The sequence below is a fragment of the Marmota marmota genome, unplaced genomic scaffold (genome assembly GCF_001458135.2).
Source record: "Marmota marmota marmota unplaced genomic scaffold, marMar, whole genome shotgun sequence".
Taxonomy (NCBI): domain Eukaryota; kingdom Metazoa; phylum Chordata; class Mammalia; order Rodentia; family Sciuridae; genus Marmota; species Marmota marmota.
Genome location: NW_025999873.1, coordinates 1,012,724 through 1,018,912, shown reverse-complemented (window position 1 = coordinate 1,018,912; position 6,189 = coordinate 1,012,724). Strand labels below are relative to the sequence as shown.

The 6,189-nt window shown below is 39.1% G+C and overlaps 1 protein-coding gene across 5 annotated transcripts in view; it reads left to right on the top strand.

The window, feature by feature from the left end:
• The first annotated feature begins 841 nt into the window (after positions 1–841).
• Specc1 (sperm antigen with calponin homology and coiled-coil domains 1) overlaps positions 842–6,189 on the top strand; it is a 273,402-nt gene continuing 268,054 nt past the window's right edge. Inside the window, exon 1 of one of the 5 annotated variants that reach the window (XM_048786146.1) lies at positions 842–954. The gene's annotated coding sequence lies outside the window, so the exon portion shown is untranslated. Of the gene's footprint in view, positions 955–1,228; positions 1,419–1,569; positions 1,588–6,189 lie in introns of those variants that run through there. The other 4 variants (XM_048786182.1, XM_048786138.1, XM_048786152.1 and 1 more) reach the window with 4 other exon arrangements.

Genomic DNA, 6,189 nt, shown 5'->3' with positions numbered 1-6,189 from the left:
TAAAGTGAGAGGGGAGATCTAGGTGGGACATAAATGCCTAAGTCTCCCATAGTGCACAGGGACACAGATATATGTGTATATATGTAAGTAATGCCATAGGAAGCATGAGTTCTTTGAGTAGGGTGAGGGGAATTTTAATCAAGTTCTCAAACTTGAGGGTACGTCAGAATCACACAAAGGGTTTGCAATAAATGCAGACTGCAGGGCCTCAGCTTCAGTTTTTAATTCAGTAAAAACCAAATAGGGGGCTGGGGATGAGGCTCAAGCAGTAGCGCACTTGCCTGGTATGCGCAGGGCACTGGGTTCCATCCTCAGCACCACATAAAAATAAAATAAAGATGTTGTGTCCACCGAAAACTTAAAAAAAAAAAAAAAAAAATTCTCTCTTTCTCTCTCTCTCTCTCTCAAAAAAAAAAAAAATAGGGCTGGGGATGTAGCTCAGTGGTACAGGATTTACCTAGTATGCTTGAGGCCTGTGTTCAATCCCTAGCACTACAAAAACAAAACAACAAAACAAAAATCGAAAAACCTTGGTGGGATGGAGAATTTGTATTTTCATCAAGTTCCCACAAGATGCTGAAGGTGCTGGGCCACTTTAAGAACACTGGTCTAGAGTGCTGAAAGGGCACCCAGGCCTCCCAATGAGACGCTCCAACAAGGATTATCCAAGAGCGAAGGATGAAAGATTGAGGAGACAAGAAGAAGAAAGGATGGACCACCTGGTCAAGGCAGGCGGAGGGAGGCAGGGTAGATTGAAGATGCTGAAGCCCTTGGACTACATCTCCCAGGGAGCATCGCGCCAGCTACCGCGCGCCCTCTAGAGGCGGTTGGAGGGGTAGGCGCCGGGGGTGGGGGGGATCGCTGGGACCTTTGACAGAGCATCCGCGAGCGCGGCGAGCCGGGGCTGCTGCGAACTGCAGCGGCACCGCGGAAGCCCAACAGGAACCTAAAGAGGTGGGTCAGTAGGAGCTGCGCCGGCCACTGGTTCCTTTAAGCCTAGTTGCGCTGTCTTCCCGATTTAAGCGGGCGAGCGAGAGTCCGGGATTACGGGCGCAGGGACACAGGACTGCCCCTCTGGGAAGACGCGCTGCGGTGATCGTCGTGTGGCTCCGGTACCTCTTCGCGCAGCAGGTCCTGTCCCCAGTTGGAGAGGGACGTCACGCTCTGTCCGACTCACTCTGGGATTGGAGGGACCAGTGCTAAAGGTGATAGTGTCAGGTGGCCGCCCCCTCCTCTCCGGGCTTGGGGAGGAGGTGATTGGCGCAGGATCCTCGGACTGAGGGCCAGGTGGCTCCCGAAGACTGTGGCCCTGAGAGGCATTCCTAGCCCTTGAAGTGGTGGGACAGGTGCATGGGCGCTCCTGGCCGGGGATCTTGGGGCCCGGGAAGCCTCCCACATCCTCCTTGATGATGCCCGAGGTGTGTGTGTATGAGGAGGGGGGTATTGCCGTGTAGTGTCAGGATCTAAGACCTTGGCCATCCTCGCGTCCACAGAGCTCTGCCCCTCTTCCTGTCCTGTGGTGACCTCGGAAGGGCGCCGGTGCCCGTCTCCAGGGTTAGCTCGCGGTGCCACCGCGCAGTGCACCTGGTGAGCCCAGGAGGACCGTGTGGATGCTTGTGGGTGTCCCGGTAATGCGCAGCCTGTCGTGAGTGCAACAGTAACAACCACCTTTCCCAAATGCCTTTAACAAAATTAGTTTTATGTTCTTATTTTTTAAAACATCCAGTTTGATTCCAAATATCTTAATTTTATTTTGTGGGAGCTCCATTTGCCAGCACGCAAGTTTATATAATAAGCAGTGTACGCTTTCGGGGGCGGGGGGGGGGATTCCGGTGAAGGTGCTCTTCCTTGCCCTCTATCGGATGAATTATGTTGGACTGGTTGACATGCTTATCCATTAGTAACTGCAGTAGCTGGAGGCGAGAGATAAAGTGTTTTTGAGTAGAGTCACAACTCAGCCCTTCAGAACGATTTTTGGTTTCAGCAGATTTTGGTTATCCAGTTTCAAACACTCATTTCAACGTTTAAGATGGGGATGGTGGTGGTGGGGGGATGAATTTGTCAATCCTAATAGCTTACTCTATAGAAAATAGCTTTGCATGATTAACTTTCAAAACAAGCAAGTTGAATATGTAGATCCGAAGCTAAACCTGCATACCGAACTCTGCATATGTTTTAATACTAGTTTTTTTATTGGTGATTTTTAATTGTAGGTGAATACGATATCTTTATTTTATTTATTTTATTTTTCGGTGGTGCTGAGGATCAAACCCAGTGCCTCACACTTGCAAGGCAAGGGCTCTACCACTGAGCTACAACCGCAGCCCCTTAATACTAGTTTTAAGCTGATTAGTTTGGCTGTTCCAGTTAGATAATTTTGTTGTCTGTTAAGAGGCAACACCATATGTCTCTTTCTAATTTTTGTGCTTCTTATTTCTTTTCTTCCATGGGTCATTCTCTCGACAGTGTTGACTTTAAAGGTTAAACAGGACATCTTCTTTGGGCTTAATTTTAGGGGAATGCTTCTCCTGTAAAATCACTAAGTGTGCTCTTATGTTAGTATTTATTCCTAGGTACTAAGAGTTTGAAATTTGGGGATGTGCTTTGGTCTTTTTCCAAATGCTTTTGTATAGCATTCATTGATATGACCATGTAGGCTTCCATCTTAAAATTACTAACATAAGTGATTATGCTGCTAGATTTTTTTTTTCCTCTAAAATTTTGGGATACTTTGAAGTGCACTTTTGGGTAGTTTGGTAGAGTCAATAACCTAACATTTTATTTAGGGTTTGCTATCTATATTTATAAGCAAGATTGGTATATAGTTTTCTTCCTTCCCCATTTTTGTGAGCTCATAATTAAGGTTTTGCTCTCCTTACTGATTAAGTTGGGAAACTTCCCATAATTTTCTGTGCTCTGGAGCAGAAGAATTATCTGTTCCTTAAAGTTTCACAGAACTTGACTGCAGACTGCCTGGGCTGCTACTTATGTTTTCTTTCTTCTTTTCCTTCTTTTTTCTGTTTTGGGGATTGAACTCAGAGCCTCACCCATGCTAGGCAAGCCCTTTACCACTGTGCTACATCTGCAGCCCTGCTGATGTTTTTTAGGAAGTTGATATCAGTATTTAACTTCCTTTTCATTTTTTCCATAAACATTGATTTCTCAGGTTTTCTATTTCTTCAAAGTCAATTTAATACTTTCTATTTTTATAGAAAATCCTTAGCATTATTAAAATTTAATATATTTTAACATAATGTATGTACTATTCTAGATTAAGAAAATAAATAAACTCATGTATTTATGAAGTTATCTTTCTTGTTAATATTAATACTTTTTGGTGCTTTTTCTCTCTTTTTATTGGTAAGACTTGCCTAATGATTGCTTATTTTATTAATCCTTTCAAATAACCAGATTTTGGATTTATTGATTAGTCCTATTGATTTTTATTTTTCTATTTCATTGATTTTTATTCTTTGTCTTTCTACTTAATTTGAATTTATTTTAAGCTCTGATCTTTTGAATTGAAAGTTTGGATTCATCTTTTTATATATATTTTATTTTTTAGTTGTAGTTGGACACAATATGTTTATTTCATTTATTTATTTTTATGTGGTACTGAAGATCAAACCCAGGGCCTTGCACATGCTAGGTGAGCGCGCTGCTGCTTAGCCACAACCCCAGCCCCTGGATTAATTTTTTTTTTAATTGTTTCAGGGCTGGAGTTGTGGCTCAGTGGTAGAGCTCGTGCCTGGCATGTGTGAGACACTGGATTCAATTCTCAGCACCACATATAAATAAACAAATAAAATAAAGGTCCACTAACAACTAAAATATATGTATACATATAAAAAATTTAAAAAGATTAGTTGCAGATAGACACAATACCTTTATTTTGTTTATTTATTTTTATTTGGTGCTGAGGATCGAACACAGTGCCTCACACATGCCAGGCAAGCGCTCTACCACTGAGCTACAACCTCAGCCCCAAGACATTTTGAGATATTATAAAAACAAAGAATTTATTGTCACTGAAGGAACTTCTAAAGAAGATACTTGAGGGAGAAGGAAAAATGTTTTTGTTTGTTTGTTTTTTGTTTTTTAAAGGTTAGATACAAGAAGGAAAGGAACAAATTTTAAAATAATTTTAAGCCAGGTGCGATGGCACATGCCTGTAATCCTAGCAAAAAATTGTCCATCTACAATTTTTTTTAAAAGTTGTTAATGCTTTTATTTTGTCTGAATTCTTGAATTTTAGCTTCCCCATGTTTTTTATCCACTGAATTCAAAGATATATATATATATATATATATATATATATACACACACACACACCACACACACNGGGGTTGTGGCTCAGTGGCAGAGCGCTCGCCTAGCAAGTGTGAGGCACTGGGTTCGACATTCAGCACCACAAAAAATTAAAATAAAGGCATTGTGTTCACATAAAACTAATATATATATATATATATATATATATATATAAAAATCAATTTGTAGTCTAATGAACTATCAGTTTTTATAACTATTCCCAGTGCCCTTAAATTGAGTAGAAGTTTAAGTTTATTGGTTATAGTTCATGTTCTCTATCTCCCTAATTTGTTTTTCCTCTATTTAACCTATTAATTATGAGAGTTGTGGTAAAGATTTCCACTGTGATTCTTGTACATGTTTTGTGTTATGCTTCTATTGACTATGTGCATACTGATGTGTGTTTGTGTGTGTGTGTGTGTATACACCATGTATATATTTTGATTCATTCTATTTTTTGTGTATGTAGTACTGGGGATTGAACCTAGATATGCTATACCACTGAACTACACCCCCTACTCTATTTTATATTTTATTTTGAGGCAGAGTCTCATTAAATTGCCCAGGGGTGGTCTCAAATTTGGGATCCTCTTGCCTCAGTCTCCCAAGTTGCTGGGATTATAGGTATATACCACCACATCTAGCTATACATTGTATTTTTGAAGCTGTGTTTTTAAGTGCTTCGAGATTTACAATTTTTATATCTTCTGGTTGAATTGTACTTTTAAAAATTTTTTTAGATGTTTATGGACTTTATTTTATTCATTTATGTTATTTGTTCATTTATTTTCTTCATTTTATGTTGTACTGGGAATCAAACCCAGTGCCTCACACATGCTAGGCAAGTGCTCTAGATACATCTCATTTAATTATTTTGCTTTTAATTCTATTTTTTCTGGTATTAATATTGTTATGTTTTCTTTTTGTTAGCATTTATCTGGCATATTTTTGCACTTATTTATTTTAAATTTTCTGTTTTGTTTGACTTGTTACTCTAGTGATCAGCTTCTAGCTACATTTTTTGTTTTACTTATTAATCTTTTATAAAAATTGTAAAATATACGAACACAAAACTTACTATTTGACCATTTTTAAGTGTATAGTTTACTAGTGTCAAGTATATTCATAGTGTTGTTCAGAACATTTTCATCTTGCAAAACAGAAACTCTATACCCATTATCTGCTCCTCTAGCTCTAGCAATTACATTTCTACTTTCTATGACCATCTATTTTAGATTATTTTTTTGTGGGGGTGGGTTACTGGGGATTGAACCCAGGGGCACTTAACCACTGAGCCACATTTTTATATTTTATTTAGAGACAGGGTCTTGCTGAGTTGCTTAGGACCTCACTAAGTTGCTGAGGCTGGCTTTGATACTCCTGCCTCAGCCTCCCAAGCCACTGGGATTATAGGCATATGCCAGAGCACCCAGCTATTTTAGATTCTTAACATAGTACCTCATCAAGGTTCATCTATCTTATACAACATGTAAGAATTTTATTCCTTTTAAGGCTAAATGATATTCCACTTTATGTACACATCACATTTGCTTATTTGTTCGTCTGCCAGTGGTGGGTACTGGTGCTGCTTCCAAATTTTAGCTATTGTGGGTAATGCTGCTATGACCATGGATGTACCAATAGCTCTATGAGAACCTGTTTTCTGGATCATAAGCTAATTCAATTTTCAATTTTTTGAAGATTTTTTGCCATAATGTTTTCAACAGAGGCTGCACCATTTTACACTTCCACCAGTGAGATATAGGGTTCTAATTTCTCCATATCCTGTCAACATATGTTATTTTCTGTTTTTTTTTAAATCATCCACTTAATGGGTATAAAATATTATAAAATTTTATCTTTTTTTTTTTTTTTTTTTTT